The sequence below is a fragment of the Myotis yumanensis genome, unplaced genomic scaffold, assembly GCF_028538775.1.
Source record: "Myotis yumanensis isolate MYYU_CA2020_CCGP unplaced genomic scaffold, mMyoYum1.0.hap1 SCAF_11, whole genome shotgun sequence".
NCBI lineage: Eukaryota > Metazoa > Chordata > Mammalia > Chiroptera > Vespertilionidae > Myotis > Myotis yumanensis.
The window spans coordinates 28814737-28838409 of NW_027223762.1; the positions used below are offsets into that span (position 1 = coordinate 28814737).

The 23673-nt window shown below is 39.8% G+C and overlaps 1 long non-coding RNA gene across 2 annotated transcripts; it reads right to left on the reverse strand.

Annotated features, from left to right (window-relative positions):
- Positions 1 to 6032: 6032 nt before the first annotated feature.
- On the reverse strand, positions 6033 to 22368 carry LOC139019415 (uncharacterized). 2 transcript variants are annotated; one of them, XR_011473103.1, is made up of 4 exons: positions 22329 to 22368; positions 21730 to 21863; positions 18616 to 18713; positions 6033 to 6102 (listed from the first exon to the last, which is right to left on the reverse strand). It is a non-coding gene; the product is annotated as an uncharacterized lncRNA (long non-coding RNA). The 2 variants fall into 2 exon arrangements; XR_011473104.1 differs by lacking the exon at positions 6033 to 6102 and adding an exon at positions 16190 to 17088.
- Positions 22369 to 23673: the final 1305 nt, after the last annotated feature.

The window sequence follows — 23673 nt, forward strand, 5'->3', positions numbered from 1 at the left end:
TGTATTTTCATTTAAAATTTCATAGGAAAGATGAATTTTATCTAGATCAGATGGAGATTGAAAAAGAAGGCGAACTAACTACTGTGGGGAACCTAAAATGTGTTCGGTGTACTGATCATCACTTTCTATAGATAACATCACTTAATCATAAAAATATAAGCTATGCTTATTATTTCCTTTTTACTAGTGAGGAAAATAAAGTTAACATCAAAAGTATAAAGCGAAATATTTACAAGGCCAATCTATGTTAGCACGTTCTTCATGCTGTGAAGAATGGTTTAGAAACTGAGAGGCAATAAATTGGTAACTAGCACAACCGACAACTAAACAGCTGATAAAATAACTACCTTTGGGAAGGGCAAGAGCCTCTTTAAAGAGGGGGTTTGGGCAGACAGAAAGTGTTGTGACTGACTTCATATAAACTTCATACAGTGAAAATGGAGGGACTTGGAAGCCTTTTGGGAAACATGCTAGCTTTGCTGGTAGTTTATTGTGCCATTGTATAAAGTGCCTTGTTCTCTCAAGAGTTTGTGGGTTATATATGTTTTGTATTCAAAAGTGAGAGAGTTTAAAATATGGGCTCACCCAAATAGTTTGAAGCTACTAGTTGCCCTCCTGACCATTGCTTCTAATGTAGTTATTATATCGTAATTTCTATATAATCCATAGAAGTACAGATTTGTAGCTCTCGGTACCCTTTATCTCACTTTCACATGCTTCATAAAAGTCTCATTATAAATATGTCCCAGACCCTGCTTCGGGGAGGATTTCCTGCCTATGCAGTTTTCTACAGAGCAATGTGTTCAGTAGTATAGATTCATTTTCTTTTCTTCTGCACAACAATAATGAGGTGAGCAGTAAAAACCACCTAAAATTTCTGTGGTGGTGATAGTTTGCCAACTATATTCAAGTATATTTCATATACATTAGTAAGTCTACAATGAAAAAGTAATTGTAATTTGAATCAAAGACTTATTTTTGAGTTTCTTCTCTGTCACACATTTATTGTTTGAAGTTATTCAAATTATTCATGCAGTCATTCTCAATTCTGTCATGTGTCAAATAGTTGTAATCAACAGCTGTCTGAATAAAATACAAGAATAGGGTAAAATTTAAAAGTGATTTGGAAATTCTAGTGTTTTATATTTGTGACTTATCATGGTTGTCATGAATGAATGTTTTACTAAGTGGCAAATAGAAGTATTTTTATATAAGTAATTTAGAAAGAAATTCAGGAGAGACCAGCTACTGAGAAGAAAGGGAATAAGAGGGAGGGAGAGAAAGTGGGGAAATTCAAGTACAGTGGGACCTTGACTTCCGAGTGTCCCAACTAACAAGTTTTTCAAGATATGAGCCGTCTCTCGGCCGATTTTTTGCTTTGAGTTGTGAGCTAAAATTCGGGTTACGAGCCAGCTTCAGATACCCCACCGCTAGTTGGCCCAGCGAACGTCACAGTGAACCCCACAACATCAGCCCAGCATCACGTGTCTCACTCATTCACTTTAATGATTTGATATACGAGTAATTTGAGTTATGAGCTCGGTCACAGAACAAATTAAACTCATAAGTCAAGGCCCCACTGTAATTAACAAGAGATACCAAGGTTAATTGACATCAATGAACAATTTTTGGAATTTCAATTTAACCATTTCATGAAATCAGAGAGAAATCAACATGGCACCTGTTAAGAGTCCTATAGATCAGCATCTTCCTTCTGTCTTCTGAGAGGGTAGTTTTATAAAGTAGAAATTTACCTTTATTGTTTCTTTAAATTAAGGGAAAAGCTGAAACTGCTTTAGAAAAAATGTAAGTATAATATAAAAATAAAACTGAAATTTGAAATGCTATGTATTAGAGTTACAAAGATACAGTAATCAAGACAGTGTTTTACTGGTGTAAACAGATGTATAAATCAAAGAGGTGTATAAGTCAATGGAATAGAATTGAAAGTCCAGAAATATACCCATAAACATTAATTGATTTATGACAAAATTAATTTTGACAAATTTTTGACAAAATTCATGGTGCCATACAACAATTAAATCCTATATTCTCCATAATGTTTAATTTTGCAAGTATTATATGGTGACATTATACTTACAAAAATTATAGGCATTACAGAAAAGACCCTCTGCCTCCCCAGAGAGAAACACTATCTTTAATTTGGTCTTTATTCTTCATACTTTGAAATTTATTTACTAACACACACAAACACTATCATGCTGTTTACATTGTTCTGTATGTTAGATAAACCCAGATCTTGCACATGTATACAAATTAGCACAGTGAATCTACCTCATTCTTTTCTTCACAGAATTTCATAGTATAGGTATACTGCAGTTTATTACATGATTCTTCTATTGGTGAAGAGTCAGGATTCCCCCACAAATGTTTTCACTTCATATAATGTTTTCAAAAATGCTCTAGGAACATGTCGCCTTATGAATCAAGAAGGTGATTCTCTGATAACCATAGGATAAACTAGTTTTCCTAGGTAGTGTAGTTTGTACAGTTTAATTTAGAAAACTATTTCCAAATTTTCCAGCAAAGTAGCTAAGCCAATATGTCTTCTCAGCAATGTATGAGATATGTCTATCCCCAAAACATCACTAATACTTAATATTATCAATTTTTTTAATTGTTCACAATGTATGGGTTAAAACCAAGCTTGTTACTTATTTGTTTTCTCTGATTAATAATGAGACTAGGTATTTTCTTAAGTGTTTCTTCTATAAACTTCGCATTCATAACCTTTGTTGACTTTTCTATGATAAACATTTATTTTTTTTCCAAGAACAGTAAGAATTTTTCTTATATTCAGTATTATTACCGAAGAGAGCCCTAATTATAATAAGCACTGCAAAAATAGTTTCATAGCTGGAAGAAGCTAAAATCAAAGAATTCTAGTTCAATTCTTTGTTTTTATTATTTTTTTTAGAAGATTGTGATGAAGAGAAAGAATATGGATTGCCACAGAGTGAGGTTAGTGACAGTAGCTGGTATTGAAGCTGGATTTCTAAATACCTGGCACACTAAGTTATGCAGACAATTTTAAATCAGAATTAGATATAAACTTACTCATAGATTACATTTAGCAGCCTAATATCTAAGCAATAGAAAGGTGCCTACACAAATTTTGAAGTTGTAAAATTAAGCGATTTAGAAGGCAGGACTTTTAAAGCACTTCTTGAAATTAAAACAAAAAGAGGCAAAGATTGAAATGACTTTCCAGAGTCTATTTTCAATAGTTCAAAGTATTTTATCAAGTAAAGGATCAATTTTATTCTATTATTTTAAAAGCAGGGGAAAGTAATTTAAAAGAGAATAGGGCCATCTAAGTGTTCTTGTACTCCATAGAGGTTAGAATAACCCTTAACCTAGCAGGATGAAGCATGGAATTAAAAGTAGTTACAGAGATGACAAAGATTCTCTATAGACCCTAATTTATTTTAAAAGTTCTCATCTTTCTTACACTGGAATTTCTTTCCTGAAGTATTGTTGCTATGTACTTTAAAATTGATTTGGGGAGAGAGTAGAAAAAGAGTTGCTTAACATTCACATTACTAGCTTTGTGCCATAAGTTGCACATTGTTTTTCTTTTTTTATTGAAGTGAAGACTTAGGTTTTTGAAGTTAAAAGGCAGCCAAGGAAATTAATGCATCCAATGGCTAATTCTAAAGTTACCATATAGCTTTCACACAGAGTAGATTAGAGAGCATAACTATTCTCCTAAATCACTTTAGTGCTTCACATCAGTGTCTTTGTGAAAGATATTTTGACATTTCAGAACCATTAACATATTAGATGATTAAAACAATGATGAAAACAACAATTCATTTAATGAGGACTTTCAATACACATGACACTGCATGGATTGAAAACTCACAGTCAGTGAATTACGTACCATCATTAGTATCCTCTATAGGTAAGGAAGCCGAACTTCTACAAAGCTAACAACTAGGAAAGGGTTTTCTACTACTTTTTTAAAAAATTCTGTAACTTGTCTGGTTCAATATTTCAAATATCAAATATTAAAGTATTTGGTGTTTCCTACCTTATAGACTTACTAGAGGCCTGGTGCATGAAATTTGTGCATGAATAGGGTCCCTAGGCCTGGCCGGCGATCAGGGCCGATCTGTGGGGCAAACCAGTGGGGTGATCTGCTGGCCTGCGGGCTGGGAGCAGCTCCTGCATTGAGCATCTGGCCCCTGGTTGTCAGTATGCATCATAGCAACCGGTCATTCCATCAGTCATTCTGCCATTTGGTCAATTTGCATATTAGGCTTTTATTATATAGGATCTACTCTTCTGTTTTTCCCTTATCTCTCATTATACACACAAAACACACATAAGATGAATACATATTTAACAAGTTAAATATATTTAACAAACCAAATTCCTTCTATGAAGATATACTATAGAAAATAATGGTTTTATTATAAATACAGTAAATATAAAAATGTTCAAATACTGATAAGGAGTCATTTAGAGCAGTGATTCTCAACCTTCTGGTCCTTTAAATACAGTTTCTCATATTGTGGCCCAATCATAAAATTATGTTCGTTGCTACTTCATAACTGTAATGTTGCTACTGTTATGAATCGTAATGTAAATATCTGATATTCAGGATGGTCTTAGGCAACCCCTGTGAAAGGGTTCCTCGACCGCCAAAGGGGTCGCAACCCACACAGGTTGAGAACCACTGATTTAGAGTGACATAAAGACTATACAGTACCCGGATAGGATGGGATGTTGGTGTACAGGCATTTCTCATTTTATTGAACATCACTTAACTGGGCCTCTAGACAATGATTGCATTGTTTATAGATTAAAGGTTTGTGGCAATCCTACAATTTTTAACATTAACATTTTAACATTTGCATTTTTAGCAATAAAGTGTTTTTAAATTAAGGTATGCACATTGTTTGTTTTACATAATGCTATTGCACACTTAGTTTTTAAATTAAGGTATGCACACTTTGTTTTACATAATGCTATTGCACACTTAGTTTCTAGATATTAAGAAACTATAATACAGTGTAAGCACACATTTTTATATGTACTAGGAAACCAAAACTTCATGTAGCCTGCTTTATTGCTATACTCTCTTTAGTGTGATGGTCTGAAACTAAACATGCAGTATCTCTGAGGCATCCCTGTATTTTAATAAAGATTATACTAGGGGAAAAAATAACTCCTGAATGATAGTTTTCTTGGTTAGGACTGTTTTCAGCTCTAACTAACAGAACACCTAACATTATGGCATACTCATACAGCCTTTTTTTCATATAAAAAGATGTTGAGAGGTAAAATATTACCGGAGTTGATTCACACCTTTCTGCAATGGTGCTGGTTTTTCCATTATGGTTACACAAAATGAGTGGGGGAAGCTCCCATGATCCCATTCACATTTAAGCTGGAAACAAGGGGAGGGGTCCTCTGTTCCATTCACAAAGGAAGAAATGCTTTCTCACAACCTCTGCAGATGAACTCTGTTACTGGGATAGCAGGCAGTGCAGAAATTGAAGATCTACATGTCCTAGCTTTCTTAAACCAAGTGTGATCCTTCACCTGGACATGTTTCTGTTAGCCAAGAAGTGAGTGGATGAATGTCTTTTAAGAAATTCTCTTATTCAGAGTAGCGTGACTACAAATCAGCAGAGAAGTATTGTGATTTGTAATGCTTAAGGGAAAAAACAAGATGCATGTTACAGAAACAAGAGTGTAGTAACATTGCATAGCTCTGAGAGTCAGACACTCTTGAGTTGTATAACCTTGGACAAACTAATCAAACTCAACAAACCCTAGTTTCTACAGAAACAAAAGTAAGTACTTGTCTCACAGAATATAATAAGAATCATGTGAGCAAGTGTACATTCCATTCCTGACATCTATTACATGTTTGCATTAGTTACCAAAAACTTAGCAGTTGTAACAGACTTCAAAATTCAATAAAGGCTCAAACACGGTAGATGACTATTTGCTACTTACTTAGAAGTCAGATGTGAATATTTCCAGTGGCTTATGACTTTCCTCCTCGAAGGACCATGCTGCTTTTATCATTTAGCATTACCATCTAGTAGGGCCTTCAATCTTCTGCATCTAACCGGTGGAAGGGAAAACAGAGGCCAAAGAAGATCACTAATTTGTTAAAATTTTTGCTCCGAAAGTGATACAGATCAATTTTGCTCACTCACAATGAATTCATGGACAGGAACTAGTTACATGGCTGAACTGAATTGCAGGAAGAGCTGGGAAATATAATCCCTGCTAACTAGCCATTTCGACAGCAACTAGTCATCTCTTCTACAATGCTCAGTAATTATTAGCTGTTCTTTTAGATGTATATTCCTTTCTAAGTGAACAAGATTCTAAGTGAGGCATCAAAGATGAGTAGAGCTTGAGTCATACGGAAGGCTGATGAATGTTCACATGAAGGCAGCTGTAAGCGTAGTAGTTTCATGGGTGCTGATGTCTGATTGACTGCATTCAAATTCAGATGCACCAATACTTGATTGTGTGATGTGGAGTAAGCTACTTAACCCTGGTTTCTTCCCTTATAAAAATGGGGATAGTAATGTTATCCTTTATAGCTTATTGTGAAGAATAAATATTAATATATTTAATTAAAGCTCTTAGTAAAATAGTTATTGGCACATTGAGCCCAGTAAAAATATGTATACCAATTACATTGAATTCTGTTTGATTTATGGAATCCCTGTTTGCATACACATATCATCAGTGTTTCATATATATCAGTGAAGTATGAGAGATAAGAAGTACATTGAATAGCATTTGTCTAAATGTGCTCACAGAGACAGTGGAGATACAGAAAATCCTCTGGAGTGATACGAAGAATGTCAAGGAATGGTGCCTGCCCCTAGATGGCTCAGAAAAGTGTGTGTGGAGAAAGTGATTTGTGAGAGGGTACTACTCACCAACCAGGCATGGAGAGTCACTTAGAGGCAAGGTAATATGCTAACAATGTCTTAAAAAGAAAGAGACTAGAGATACAGTTTGAAGGAGAAGATATTATTAGATATGAATTGGATCACAGGTGGAGGAAGTGAAATGCCAAATGTATTTTCCCAAGAGAATTTTTATTCTTCACTGGACTTACCTATGAAGGGAGGAGAAGAGAGGATTTAGGAAAATAATGACAATGGTGATGCTGATGTTGATAAGTTTGTACTTAAGGCAGAGAAAATTTAAGATGACTTGTAATTGAGAACTAGGGACAGTTATAAAGAAGCACTGAAGTCTAAAATTTGAAATTGGAAGCTAAATAAAAATCTTTAAAACCACTTATGATTAATGATTATAATTTTAGTAACATCATATATAATGAATATTAAGATAAATATATTCCATATAGTAATCACATAAACAGATACATCTAGAGGGATAGAAACATTAATGATGAGTGAGAATCATTGATCAGCCACCTCCCACATTGTCCCCTACTGGGGACTGAGCCCACAACCAGAGCATGTGTCCTGCCCAAGGATTGAACCATGACCTCCTGGTTCATGAGCCACACTGCTGGGCCCTCAGATCCTTTTTAGGAGTAAATAAAACTTCCCAGAGCCCCCCAGGAGACTTCAACCAATGTCTCGTGGCTAGTTTTACATTCCTTATGCACCAATCACTAGCAAAAGAAATTATATTATTATGATTATTAAAGAGGGCTAAGTCTTCCCTGGAGCACACAGTCCCTCCATTGCTAAATAACACTGGGTGCCATTAACACAGATAAGGGAAGGAGTGGCTTTTGGGAGGGACATTTGAAGATTGCCACAATCCCTCTGACCTATAATAATTTCACTAACAAAAAAAATGTAAGCATTGTAGCTACTATAGGTGAGACTACAGTTGTGAAAATACATGGAACTTTCCATAATTTTTACTTCTTATGATCTACTAAAGCCCCAGTGCACTAATTTGTGCACGGGTGGGGTCCGGCCGGCCTGGCCCCAATAGGGGCAGATTGGAGCCAGGCCTGCCAGGAGGAGGAGACAGCAGGAGGTTGGCCAGCCGGCCCAGCCCCAATTGGGGCCGGGCGGGCTGGGGGAAGGGGCCACAGGCGATTGGTCGGTGGGCCCCACCCCTGATTGGTGTGTGGGTGGGTGATTGGGGGCAGAGTTGGCTTTGGGGAGGGGCTGCAGGAGGTTGGCTGGCTTGCCCCGCCCCCTATTGGGGTGGAGGGGGCAATCAGGGAAGGGGCCGGCTGGGGGGAGGGGCTGCAGGCTGATCGGGGTGCAGCAGGGGGGAAGGGTTGAGAGAGGTTGGCCGGAGGCCCCAGCCCCAGATCGGGCCAGTTTGCTGGCTGTAGTGGGCATCATAGCAATCTGTCTTACTGGTTGTTATGGTGTTCTGTTTGCTGGCTTTTTATATATATAGATAGTAAAAGGAAAAAATGTCACTGTAATCCCATACCTCTTCCCCAATCTCAGACCTGTAACTTACTCTAATTGCCTTTATAGGAAAACCAGTCTCTACATTTGCCTTCACCCCCAAGGAGGAATATGTCTTTAAATTATTCATCTAAATGTGAGAGATAGGCCAAGGAGAAACACACACCAGGCTTCCTAAGTTCAAATCTAGTGTATAAGTGTTTTTGATTTATATCTGAATCATGGTTCAGAAAGCAGCTTAGTAATATATGCAAAGTAAATGCTCAAAGTAATATAACGTTATTAACCAGGAAGCAAGTCATGCTGCTGGGGAAGAAGAGCGCAGAAGCCCCTCCTGCCACTTCTGTGAGCAATATCATCCAGCATGAGCAATCCTTCTTTCTAAAACACTGCAAAAACGATGCTCTTAATTCCAGGGTTTTAAATTATGCATCTGTAGAGGCGTTTTTCCCCCTCATTTAGCAAACTCTTAATTGTCCTCACCAATGGCACCCGAGGTTTACACCAGCTTTTTTGATGAAAATAGAAACTGTTTAGAAATTCTTCTGGGTGGTATTGAAGAATTTACACACATTTTTGACCCTGGCACCTGCTCTGTTCCTCTGGTGCGTAGGTTTTGTAACTTGGAGTGAGTTCTAAGTGTTAGACTTTCCTTAATGGTCTGGAGAGACCAAAGGGATTGACCTATAGAATGGAAAGTGTTTCAGGATGGCTGATAGCTCTGTTTATGCCTGTGTTTTCAGGCGTGGTAAAATCCGTGCCTAGGGCTAGGGAGCAGTGTATTAGTTGAAGAATACTTCAAAGACATACATGTGTTTAGATCAAGAGTTTAGTTTCTAACCCCTGCAGACTTGGATGTTGCATGGTTTAAGGAAGGAAGCTCTTTGGCTACTTGCCGAGTTTCCATTTCGATAAATTCTTGTTATTCTAGAGAACTTGTAAGTGGCTATGAATTCTACCTTCGTGACAGGTAACTGAAAGATGTAGAGCAGTAAATAAAAACTGAAGTAATATGCCAGCCGTTATCTTAATGCCTAATTCAGTATATAGAGAAAGAGTTTTGCTATCACATTGGTTAAATATACTTCTAGTTGCTAATTACCATGGTATTACCTTTGACTCAGAGCTTTGCCTTGCCACACACCATTCTGATTATTTCTCTGAAATGTAAATCTTATGTAGTTTGTCCCTCACAATTAGGATCACTCTGCTATGTAAAGTGATATAATACATAAGATCAATAAAAGACAAAATGGATGTATATTAATACATAGGGTTACCTGCGGAGGCAGATGGACCCTGCACTCTGAATTGGTTTCAATGTTTGGGCTAATGACACTACACACCTACCATAAGGTTATAAAAAGGTTTATTACTAACATATTTGAAAGGAATGATGGCAGAGCAAGGCTGGCTTTGCAAAAGTCTGAAATGGCTTGCCAGGGCAAAGAAAAGAGACTGCCCTGGTTTTTTATTATGGTTACTAGAGGCCTGGTGCACGAAATTTGTGCACAGGTAGGGTCCCTAGGCTTGGCCGGCACTTGCTCGCACCCGCCTTGGCTGGCCTGGCGCCACCCACTTGCCGGCCCCGCCTCCCACTGCCACTCCTGGTTGGGGCCTGCAGGCTGGGGGCAGCTTCTGTGTCGAGCATCTGCCCCCTGGTGGTCAGTGCACGTCATAGTGACCAGTCATTCCAGCATTTGGTCAATTTGCATATTAGAGTTTTATATAGATAGATGGGGCAGGGCTCATTGAGAGATTCCCGTGCATGGGCAGGGGCTTGCATGATTTGAATCTCCCACCCATGCCTAAAAGAGAGTCTGAGCTTTCTTAATTAGCTTGCCAGATGTGTGGGGGAAGATGGTGGGGTGTGGTTTAAAAGCTATCAGCAGTCAAACATCAAATACATAATATAAACAAGGAATAAGACTGGTTTTCCTCCTTTATAAGACTAGCTGAGGAATGACTAGGATAAGTAGAGCTGCTCCTCATTTTTCATGGTAGTTATTAGTGAATATTGAGCCATTGCTCCTAAGGTAAACCTAGAGTTAAGTTCCTCAGAGCCTCTGACCACGACATTTACATCGATTGAGAATATTCAGCCTTGTTTTATGTATGTTACCATTTAAAGATGCCTTATTTAATATGATATTTATTCATTAATATTGAACTCATGGCCAACAGCACTATAGAACTCATGCCTGAATAAAGCTTATCTAGCACATATATTTTCTCCGTAAGACGTATCATAGCTGTCCTATGCTTAGGAACACTAGATAGGAATTCAGCACTAGTCTGGAGGCCATTTTAAATGGCAAAATCACCAACAAAAAGTATAAAATGTGAAAAATGTGGCAGTGAATGGACCATGAAAAGGACACTTGTTTACGGTGCGAGAGCTGAGACAAGAAAGCAGAGCACCGCCCTATCAGACCTCAGCTGAGAGCGTCCGCACTGGGCAGCACACTTTTCACGACTCTGTGCATGGAAAGTGCCCGAGTACTGACTTTAGAGTGTCAAGTACATTTTAGCAAATAGGTGAATTTGGAAATATGGAATCCATGAATAATAAGGATTACAAGTGAACGAATATATACTTTTAAATTGAGCCATTTTGGAGAAGATGACACATTTGTCTCTTCTTTCCATTTGTCACTGTTGTTTCTGCTTCACTCAAGAAGTTTCAGTAATGCTTGCTGATCAGCATAGTAAGTGGTACAATTTTAAGCTGGAAGGAAAAAGGCTTTTGAGTAATTTCCATGTAAAATCACTGAAATTATCCTGTAGGTTACTGGCAATGTAACAGGTGATGAAATATGGTGCTGATCTTGAGTGACAATAGAATATAGCAGCTAACACACAGGCTGCAGAATGAGAAATACTGAATTTAAATCACAGACCCACTGTTTTAGGAAAGTAATTTGACATCTCCAATCCTCAGTTTCCATCTGGCAAATGGAAATTATGTTAATAGTACATGATACTGGTTTTGTGAGGATAACAGAGTTAAATTATTAACACATAACATAAAATCGTTCCGTCATAGAGAGGTATGTTCAATCTTTTAAAGCTATCTGCACTTATTTGATATGTATGTTTCATTTGTGTTTTTATGGTACAATTACTAGTAGCACTCTTATTCACTCTCAAAATGCCCTGGTTTGAATGATTTAATTTTATGATCACTTTGCTATATTAAAGAACTAAAAAGCCTTGTTTGAGCACTATGGGGAGCATGCCATGGCTGTTAGGCAGGTATTCACCATGGCATAGAGAACAGAAGGTGCATATGCAGCCATACGCCATACTGGAACTAAACAATTTGTGGTAAATCGATGATCATTATCTTTTAACCCAATTATTTTTCTCTAGTCACGCAGATAAAGTCTAAGCTCATGGAAACCAGGATTGTCCTGGGAAAACTGAAATAAGGAAATATTTTTGCTATGCCTAGATTTTTTCATTTACTACCTTCAATTTCTAGGAATTAATTGAAGCTAAAAGCTGTTTGTTAGCTTTGAATCAAGTGCAGCCATTTTGAAATTAGCCCCTCTAGAAAGAGAAGCAAGCAGTCTTGGGTATCAGAAGAGATCTTGCAGTTGATAGAAGTAAGGTTGATCATGTCTGTTTCCGGGATGAAGTTTTTCATTTTTGTTGAACACTTTCTTAGCTATAACTGAGCCCATGAGTTTAGAGATGCCACAAAGATCTCATATCATTATATAGATGGATCTTCTTTGGGGGAACATGTGTTTTGCTTTAATGAAAACTTAGCATTTTAGAGGCTTTAGGGGATGACAATTTCTTAACATTTCTAAAATGTGATTGAATGGCAAGAGAAATGAGCAATATATATTTTTCAATTAAAATACACATTGGTACCAAACAAGTGAAATGTTTTTTCTTCAGTGAAGGTATTAAATGAGTTTTAAATGAAAGCCACCTAAAAATAGCAATAACAGGATAAATAAGTGGCAGTATATTCATGTAATGGAATTCTGTATATCAGATAAAAGAAATGATTTAGATATGTATATACTTGAATTGATTGTTTATAAATGATGTTGATGTACCACAGTTTTCTAATCCACTCATCTGCTGATGGGCACTTAGACTGTTTCCAAATCTTAGCTATTGTAAATTGTGCTACTATGAACATAGGGGTGCATATATCCTTTCTGATTGGTGTTTTTGTTTTCTTGGGACAAGTGATGGTTGGGTAGGGGGGAGGGGAGGTTAGAGATCAACCAAAGGACTTGTATGCATCCATATTATCATAACCAATGGACATAGACACTAGGACAGTGGGGGCTTTCCTTCAGGGGTGGGAGTGGCTGGGGGGGGGGGCGGTCTATCGGGAGAAAAGAAGACAGATGCAATACTTTAAGCAATCCTATATAAAGAAGCCTAATATGCTAAGTCTCCCGTCGTCTGGTTGTCCATTCAACTAATCAAAGTGTAATATGCTAATAATATGCTAAGACCGCTCAACCACTCACTATGACGTGCACTGACCACCAGGGGCAGATGCTCCGACTGGCAGGTTAGCTTGCTGGGGTCCAGCGGATTGGACTGAGCATAATGGGCTGGACAAACCCTGGAGCCCTCCCACGGTCCCTCCCTGGCTGGCCAACCTCCCGCACCCTCCTCAGCCCCGATCATGCACAGATGGGGTCCCTTCGCCTGGCCTGTACCCTCTTGCAATCCAGGACCTCTCAGGAGATGTCAGAGAGCCAATTTCGGCCTAATCCCTCAGGCCAGGCCAAGGGACCCTCCACTGGTGCACAAATTCGTGCACCGGGCCTCTAGTAAAAAATAAGTCCATCAGGAAAAAGAAAATGATGTTGAGGAAAATTATGGATACAGTATATTAAAAACACAAAATACTATACTAGGCATTTTAATGGAATTATATATAAGTTGATAATTTTTTGATAAAATTTTTATTGATTTTAGAGAGAGGAATGGAGAGAGAAGGAGAAAGGGAGATAGAGGGAGAAACAGCAATCAGTTGTCTTTCCCATGTGCCCTGACAGGGGATCAAACCCACAGCCTTAGTATTTTCCCTGGCTGGGAATCAAACCCGCCATCTTTTGGTGTATAGGACACACTCCAACCAACTGAGCAACACCAGCTAGGGCTTGATAATATTTTTTTAAATATTATAAATATTTTAAATAGAATAAACTTAAAGGATAGCAGCTGTCAAATAAAGGATATCTACTAAGATTATGGAAGAAGTTCCTTTGGAGAATAGGAGATCATATTGGGAAGAGGAAAGGATATTTCTACTTTATCTGTGGGGCATCAGTTCTTTTTTATTGAGTGGCCTGAAGCAAATCTGAAAAACATACCTCAGGAGCTCAAAGGGGTATCTCTGCAGGGCTGGTGCTCAGAACATTGAGGAGATGGCACAGGATGACTGCTCCCTGTATTACTTCTGAGAGAGTACACTGAGGCTGATTCTGAGAGTGCTGAAATTCACACACTTGAGACTACAAACAACTGCTGTTGCTGAAATCTATTGACATGGATAGCAAAACTGAAAGGACGTCCTTTGTTCCTCCCTCCTTACAGTCTTCCTCTAGTACCTCCTCATGGCAGAATTTAACCATAAATTAACTTGAAAATGAGCCTGAAAATATGGCTGAGTCCCAGCATCATAGAACAGAGTAGAACAGAAAAGATGTATTTATTGTTGAGATACAATTGACCATTGATTGGCACTGTTTTGTAACTCATTTTGTCAGGACTGAATGAGACAATATGTGAAAAAGTACTACTCCTGGTACATAATCGATACAATAAATTTTATCGGAAATAAATAATCAAATATTTAGCAATCTATATATATAAAAGCCTAAGTGACCGTCTGACCGTTTGATCATCCGACTGGTAGCTATGACATGCAATGACCACCAGGGGTCAAACACTCTGATCAGTAGCTATAATGTGCACTGACCATTAAGGGGCAGACGCTTGCCGCAGGAGCTGCTGAGCTGCGGTGACTTGGCAGCTGTGGTTCTCAGGTGACACACCTAGAACCAGAGAGGAGGGAGCCCAGTTCTGGGGTGCGTCACCCGAGAACCACCCTCTCGCAATCCAGGACCCCTCGGGGGATGTTGGAGAGCTGGTATTTGCCTGATCCCCACAGGCCAGGCCGAGGGACCCCACCTGCTGGAAGGACCCCACTCACTACCCAGATGACCTTTGAGCCATGGCACTGCCCCTGGTGCAGCTGGGGTGGGACCATGGGAGGTTGGCTCCAGAGTGTGTCCAGCCCATCTCGCCCAGTCCTGTCTTGCCCCACCGGTCACCTTCTAATTAATTTCCTTTCAATGTGCATGAATCCATGCACCGGAGCACTAGTTATCTATAATGCAAAGTCCCTCAGTAAGTTATGTGACTGACACACAAATGGAACACATCCTGGGTACCTATTGCTGTATATCAAACTACCCTCAAAATTAAGTGACTTATGGCAATAATGATTTTCTTATATCTTATGAATTTGTGGGTCTGGAATTTGAGCAATGCTCAGGTGGCTGACTCATCTGCTCCACAGGTCATTTACCAAGGTCACTTGATGGTATTCAGTTTATGGTTGGCTTGGTATGGAAGAACCAAGATAACTTTACTTATTTGTGTGATACTTCAACAGAGATGGCTGAAAGGCTGAGCTCAGCTGGGCCATTCTCCTCCTTATTTATATACTAGAGCCCGGTGCACAAAAATTTGTGCACTGGGGGGGTGGGGGAGGGAAGGGGGGTCCCCCAGCCCGGCCTGTGCCCTCTCGCAGTCTGGGACCCCTCGGGAGATAACGACCTGCTGGCTTAGGCCTGCTTCCGGGTGGCAGAGGGCAGGCCCAATTCCTAAGTGCAGCCCCTGGTCAGGCTCAGAGCAGGGCCGATTGGGGAGTTGGGGCGCCGCCCCATTATGCACAGAGCAGGGCGGATCGGGAGGTTGCGATGCCACCCACAGTCACGCTCAGGGTAGGGCCGATTGGGGGGTTGGGGCACCGCCCCCTGTCACACTCAAGGCAGGGTCAATGGGGAGGTTGCGGCGCCACCCCCTGTCATGCACAGAGCAGGGCCGATCAGGGGGTTGGGGCACTGCCCCCTGTCACTCATAGAGCAGGGCCCATCAGGGGTGTTGGGGCTCTGTACCCTGTCACGCACAGAGCAGGGCCAATCAGGGGGTTGAGGAGCTCCCCCCTGTCACGCACAGAGCAGGGCCCATTAGGGGGTTGGGGTGCTGCACCCTGTCACACTCAGGGCAGGGCCAATGGGGAGGTTATGGCTCTACCCTGTCACACACAGAGCAAGGCCCATGGAGGGGGGTTGGGGCGCCACCCTCTATCACCCACAGAGCAGGGCCGATCAGGGGGTTGGGGCGCTGCCACTGTCACACTCGGGGCAGGGCCGATGGAGAGGTTATGGCTCTACCCTGTCACACACAGAGCAGGGCCGATCAGGGGGTTGGTGCGCTGCACCCTGTCAAACACAGAGCTGCGGGGCAATCAGGGGATTGGGGAGCTCCCCCCTATCAGGCACAGAGCAGGGTAGATAGGGAGGTTGTGGCCCTGCCCTCTGTCACACACACAGGGCGATCAGGGGGTTTGGGCGCTGCCCCCTGTCATGCTGATCCCGGTGCCGGGAGGCCTCGCTGCTCCGCTGATCCCGGTGCCGGGAGGCATATTACCCTTTTACTATATAGAATAGAGGCCTGGTGCATGGGTAGGGGCCGGCTGGTTTGTCCTTGAAGGGTGTCCTGGATCAGGGTGGGGGTCCCCACTGGGGTGCCTGGCAAGTCTGGGTGAGGGGCTGAGGGCTGTTTTCCTGAAGCGAGTGACTGAAGCTTCCAATCGCTCCTTGTTTTCTTTTTTTTTTTTTTTTATTCTGGGCCATCTTTAGCTCTGAGGCCTCGCTGCTGAAAACATCGATACAATGTTGCTAAAGCCCGGCTGAATGAAAGCCAGTTTCTGGGTTTTTGTTTATCTTCTATGTTTGCAACATAGTACATAGTTGCTTAGAGTTGTAGCTCAGAGGCGGGCAAGGCAGGCGGGGAATGTTGGAGTCCTCCTTCACTGCAGCAAGCAAGCCTCATGTTCGCTTCCAGCTGCCTGGCTGCCGGCCGCCATCTTGGCTGACAGTTAATTTGCATATACTCACTGATTAGCCAATGAAAAGGGTAGCGGTTGTACACTAATTACCATGTTTCTCTTTTATTAGTGTAGATTCAGGGTCTCTCCATAAAACCTGCCCAGGGGATGGATAGATAGGCTTCTTACATGGCCACTCAATGCTCCAAGAGACCCAGGATGACAAACCAACACACCGTTCTTCCACCTGGTAGTTTCCCTAGTTTATAAAAATTCTTTTACAACATTTTTTTTTTACAAAACTTGTATGGAAGTACCTATTTCTATACAATAAATCATAAAATGTTTATATTGAAGGGCATGGTCCTGGAGGAAGGAGGGAGATGATTTTAGTAGAATTTTTTCAGCATAGTGGACACTGCAGTGACCCAGAAACCATTTCAGTGAAGGTCTTGTTGGCCCATCTGCTGGAAGTGCTGACCACAGACAGCCTTTAGCTGCCACTTTCTTCCTTTATAGCCTTAGCTATAAAATTCAGTTCACAAGTAGCAATGGGGATGATAGTGACAGAACCTGAAAACAATAGAAGCGTAAATAAGTGCTTAACCTTCAGAAGTTAGGTGGACATGATTATACTAATGAATGGCATTCAAGAAGCCTGACTCAAGAGAGTTGTGAAGATGGTTAGTAGGATATAGAACTGTAGGAACAAAATAGAAAAGTAGTTTAAAAGGTTACTGTTTAATTAGTACCATCAAAATAAATCAGGAATGGATGATTCAGAAGTTGAGAAAAGTTGCTCACTGAAAAATCATAATCTCTTCTCCAATGGACATGAGCCAGTATTAGGACATAGAACAAAAACTAAAAAAGGTCCAGGTCCCCAGGAAGACATACTCAGCCATATTACAGCAAGTATACACAGCACGGGTTTCTTTCAGTTCCTCCCTAAAGAGCTGGATATTCACTGGAGTAAATGTGTACTGAGGAAAGAGTAACACCCAAACATTTTAAAGACTTGAACACAGGGTTCATATTGATATTGTTACCTGGACACATAAAGTGTTATCATGACCCCCTGGAGAGAATAAGAGAATACAAGGACAAATAATAAATGGAATCCTGGTTGCTGAGAGGTTAGCTAAGCTACTCCTTAGTTTTGTTGCCTTGGCATCTATTTTGTTGGGCCAAGTGGCCTGCAGTGACCTTAAATTGGCATTATCCCCTCAGGCAAATGCATGCCCTAGATCAGGGGTGGGCAAACTTTTTGTGAGTGCGTGCCAAAACCAGCAAAATCTCTGACTCAAAATTCTTCTGCGTGTCAACCCTAATTTTTTGAGAACATGTTACGCCTACTTGATATCTCTTAAGGTGTGCATATGTGAAAAAACCTTGAAGAAATAATAAAATTCATTCAAGCGACAAAAACACAGTATGTGATGGTGAAAAATACATTTATTTTTTAATGTATACATGTTATGTAAAATTATTAATTTATCTAAGATGCACCTACACTGAACTTATCTGAAAAATAAAAAAGTCGATATTAAGAAAAAAATTGTAAATGGAAGATTTTAAGAGGGTTTCGTGTGCCAGCAAAAGTTACTGGCGTGCCATGTTTGGCACGCGTGCCAGGGGTTGCCCACCCCTGCCCTAGATAGCAGCTTGCAAAGTCACTGATATGATTTCTCCAACATTCCTTGTGATCAACAGTCTCCCTGGCCTCTCCCTTATGAGCCCGTAAATAATAGGTATTACCAAAACCCCACTCTTTTGGTTTGAATTGATTAATCCAACCTTAGCCCAAGAACCATAAAGTATTCCACTCAAGGACTCAATGAAAGCCTGTGACCCAGGTCCTGTCTGTTTTCTGTCTATATTCAGAGAAGCATGCCATTCAGAGAAGAATTCCTAAGTCCTAAGCCAGGACTTAGGAATAACAAACTCCTCTATTTCAATTCCTCTTCTGGTCCATTGTTGAATGGCGGTTTACTTTCGCCACACCCTGCATGCTACTTCATAAGTGTTAATTTAACCAAGTTAGAACACTGGCAGATGTTATTTCTTCATTCTCTGAATACAAAATGGAAATAGACCTACTTAGTACTTGGCACAAGTCCTCAAGGTTCTTGGTCTGTGGAGCAAAAGTTACGGTAGTTGCAAAGTCCGAGTAGCAGCCTCTTCCCTCCTGTCTTTTTCTCCCAAGCCAAGCAAAGAAGAGAAAAACATCGTTATCCTAGGGGGACAGTAAAAATTAGTGCCACTCCTATAGCTCTAAAGGACGCAGGTGTGGCGTTGCTAATCATCTCCATTTAACTAACCAGTCTAGTTTTTGTAAACACTAAGTAATCCTCTCCTGGGCTTTTATCTGTGTTTTTTATTATTTTTAATTTTTTTTTATTGAGTTGTAAGTTCTGAATGCAAGTTTTTGTTAGATAACAACATGACAATCATTTCAACCCACTCTGTGGAACTCTTATCTATATGCTATGGGCCGGGGGGAGTGTTCCTCTTCTGGAAACAAGGACCTCTAAATCTATAGAGCCCAGAGCAGCTCCTATGCACATTCTTTGTACTCTGAGGACAATTTGCTATTGCAGCAGGAGTGGATGTATGGGAATCTGAGCTACTTGCTTATGTAGCTTGTTTATGGCCTTTGTCTTCTTCATGTTGACTCCTGAGTGTACCTTTTTTATCTTATGATGGATTTTTCCTGGCCCTGACTTAGCCTTATGAGTGGGTGGTTCTGAAAGACCTGATTTATGATGGATAGGTGTGGCTGCATGAACTCCTGTTTTTAAAATGAGGAAACTGGGGAAATAAAATAATGTTTCAAAGGAACAATACTCGTAAAGGGTACAGTGGGGACTCAAACCCTAGTAGTTGGACATGTGTCTATAAGCATCATGTCTCCCAGAAGATGTGGCAAGAGATAGGAAGAATAATAAATATCAAATAGGGAGAAAGGAAGAAACCTTGCCAAGCTCTTAGAAGGGAAACCAGCATTCAACTAGTCAAAAGGGCAATGTTTTCTAAGGTTAGACAAGTTTTCTGTTGGGAGTTGATGACAAATAATAAGTTCAGGAAAAATCTTGAAAATAAACTGAAGTCCAATGACCAGAGAAGAGGAGTTCCTGAAATCAAAATGTTGGGGAGTTAGGTGGGTCGCATAGGGAATTGGCTCCAATCAGGAAGCCTCAGAGCTTCAGGGATAATGGATAACTGAGAAAGCGTGGCCTCTGGGCGATGATTGATAAAACCAGTTTGAGGCATGGGAGGAACAGTTCAAGGGAATTGAAAGAGGAGTGGATAGTCACATGTAGAGCGTGGTTCCAGAATCCTTTGTTCCATTTTGTTCAGTGAGGTGGGGGTGGACATTCTCCTTAAGCCAACTGCATTGGGGAAGACCAGCTGCTCTCTCAGGCTGTGCCTGGAGGATGGAGAAGATACAGGTGACACCATCTGAGAAATAAAATCTTGAAAGTGACGAATGAAAAGGATACAAATAGTCTGGCTTTCAAAGCAGAGCTGGTTCCAAGGAAAAACAATGAAAGTAGCTGACCTCACTAGTGGCAGGTTTTTCAGATGCCGATGCTGAAGAGACAGCTAAAGAAAACAAGATTTCTTGTGGAATTCTAAGAGAGCAAACCAGGTCACACCGGTTTCTTAATTATTCAGGAAGTATAAGAGAGAACTTGATAAGTCAGTATGGAGGAAATTCCCGATAGAGCTAGAATTCTTATGCAGTGATATAGGTGACCATAGAAACATACTTATTGATCATTCAAACCTAAAGCAGTAGCCATAGGAATTCTGAGCTTCTCAGCAATTTGGAGTGAACTCATAAAGAGAAAGGGAAGCTAAAGTAAGGTACAGGAGAGAGCTGAAGGCTCAGGCACTCCATTTCCTCTGTCCAACTCTCTCCAGAACCAGTTGGGTTCATAGAGATGGTGTTTTCCTCAGTAAACCACAGTCTGGGTTCAAGATTCTTAGATATCTGAGTCAGTTTGAATTTTTCCTGAAGATCCTTTCTAGACTTAGTTTGATCTGGAAATCTGGGAAATTTACTTTACTGCTCCTAGTCCTCCAGACTGGAGGTGTATTAAGGTCAATTTGAACCTTTTGAAACTCCATGGATTAAACTTAGGTGCTCCTTATCCTGTCCCCTAACCCTCAGGAGCGTAAGAGTGCAAGCTTGGATTTTTAAAAAAAAAAATCTATTTTCTGCTTTTAAGGGCCAACATTCTACAAAATAAGAATTGTAGGAAATAGATTGATATTGACTTTCAGAAAATTAATGCCCTGAACATGACTCACAGGGTTTGATAAAGTGTAGGAAATCTGTCTTCCAAAAGTAAAACATTTTTAAAATTACTTTAAATCCCAAGCATATTTTGTCAACTGGTAGAGAAGCAAATTTTCTTAAATTGGATTCAATCTGAATATTAGCAGAAGAGTATTGGAAACTAAAATGATCTGATTGAAACTGATGAATAACTTTTCTTTTTAATCTAAGAAGGTTGATAGGAAAAGAGATGCATTGAGAGCAAATAGAAACAGGTTAAAGGGATAATTAGGGATAGGAAAAGAAATATGTTATTCAGACCACATTCTTACTAAGGAAACATAATGCAAATGTATTTGAAACATATATGGAAGAAAAGTAGCCCTAGTAAAATTAAAGAGTAGAGAATTAAAAATAAGTTCTCAGGAAATGTGGGATTTTATACCACTTTTTCCCTTTTGCATTTAATGTGAAGTCAGAAAGGGCTGCCTAGGGCATAGAGTATATTTATTAGTGTAGCTGTGGAAGAGACCATTGTAAAGAAAAGATTGGAAAATCCTCAGGCAAAAAAAAAAAGTATAAGTACCAAGTTCAAATAACCCTGATTCATGACAAGAGAATAGGAAAACCAAGTCATGCTTTGAATTAATCGTTTTTGCCATATCTCAGAAGCTGGCAGAATACACTACCTGGCTCTTTTAAAGTGAAAAATGATAACCACAAGAAAATCATTCTTCATTGGCTTATGAGAGGGGAACATGAACTTGCAGATTGGAAATATTTTTTAATTTGCTGAGATTAGAAGAAATCTCAAAATGATGTTAAAAAAATAGATAAAATAAGGGACAGAAGAGAGGGGAGGGAGAAACCTAATTGGATCTTGCTAAATATCACATAATTTTATAACTGGAAAATGCCTTAAAACTTACCAATTCCAATTTTCTTTCTTTTTTTTTCAAACAATAGAGCAGAGTTCAGGACTCTAAACTGATACCTCAGACTCCCATCTCATTGGCCTGTACTGGTAGCTGCTCTACTGCTTTTTTTTCTTCTTTTGGGGTTTCTGTAGGTGGGAATAACAGAGTGTTTTCTGTGAGAATTGTCTAGAAATAATTATTGGAGGATGGGTTGTCCAAAGCCTGGCTCTCAGCGTTTCATGCTTCTACTCTTTGGAGTAAAGTTAAATTTAACTTTAAAAAAAAAAACTTAATTAAAATTTAATCAACCCCCAAATTCAGCTTCTTGTGACAATAGACACAAGTCAAGTGTTCAGTAGCCACTTGTGGACAGTGGTTCCCATATTGAGGAGTGCAGATAAAGAGCATTCTTGTTGTCACAGGAACTTCTATTGAAACAGGACAGCACTGTGCTAGAGACTGTGGTTATATTCTATGTGTGGCCTTCAGCTATAACTTTTACCTAAAATTAAGGTACCTTTTCTATTTTCCATGAGGAAATTCCACAAGGAGTTAGCAAATGTGAACATTAGTTTATCCTCAAGCATAAAACAACTAACTGGTTATGTTACCTTATTGCTGTCTTCTGCTCTCTGCTTCATCTTCCTCATCTATAAAACAAAGGAAATAGATGCTTGCTTATCCCATAGGGATGTTGAAAGGGCAACAAGAAAGCTGAGATATACCTTATAATTATTTGCAAACATACAGGTTTGCTCATGATATAATGATTGGAGAGGATGTCATGTTTTAAAATCAATTTTAATCAAAACATATGGTCTTGGCTTTCCTTTACTCCTATTTTCAAAAGTATTTTCTGCTTTTGGAGGCCTAATTATTTTGCTGCTGTTTCTAATAATTTTAAGGTATTTAAGCAATGATACAAACCTTGTACATTCATGTTTATCCAAGCAAAACTATATGAACTAATATTTGGTTAAGGGTAAGGCCAAATGCAGTTAGAAATTAAGATCTGATTGGAAATTTTGGAGTTTAAACACAAGGTTAAATTAAAATTGAAGAGTCTCTGATCTCACAGCACCGTATTAATGGCTTATATTTGTTTCTCAAGCTAGTAATTTTAATTAAAGGAAAGCACAGACAGGAATGCTCACTTTTACCTATACAGGTAATTGGCAATCTAGCTAGCCAATTACCTGCAAAATACAGGGATACTGAATCCTTTATTCTAAACATTTGAAAGCTACTAGACTCTGGAAAATTGGCATAAAGGTAGCTTTTAGCTAAAACTACAATCAGGTACTTTGAAAGACTTTTTTTCTTCTTTTCCACTCATCCATCTGACACACACCATCTGTCAGATCATGCTGGGTCGCTGCTGTCAGCGTTCCACTCATCTTGAAAGGGAGACAGAACTTTTGAAAGTTTTTTATTTCTCATAAATTTCCTCATGAAAATGCATGGGGTTATTTTACTGGTTCAACATACCTATCTATAGAGGACAAGGAGCTAGTGTCTGTCTACAGGAGCAATGACTCTCTTAGACTAACCAGCACATGTGATTGATGAAGGACACACCCTATAGGGCCTTGCTCAGGTAGTCTCTACTGGTGCTTTCCAAACTTTAATATGCATCGGAATCACCTAGAGATCTTGTTAAATGCAGATTCTGATTTAGTGGGTCTAAGATGGGACCCCAGATTTTGCATGTCTAACCATCTCCCAGGTGACAGTGATGCTGCTGGTTCATGGACCATATTTTTAGTAGTAACAATAGGGGATACTGGAACAAGTTTAATCATTTGGAGTGACTGTACAGGGCAATCCTATATAATAAAAGGGCAATATGCAAATTGACTCTAATGGCCGAATGACCAGGAATGACTGGTCGCTATGATGCACACTGACCGCCAGGGGGCAGGCGCTCAATGCAGCCTCTCCCACCACAGGGGAAGC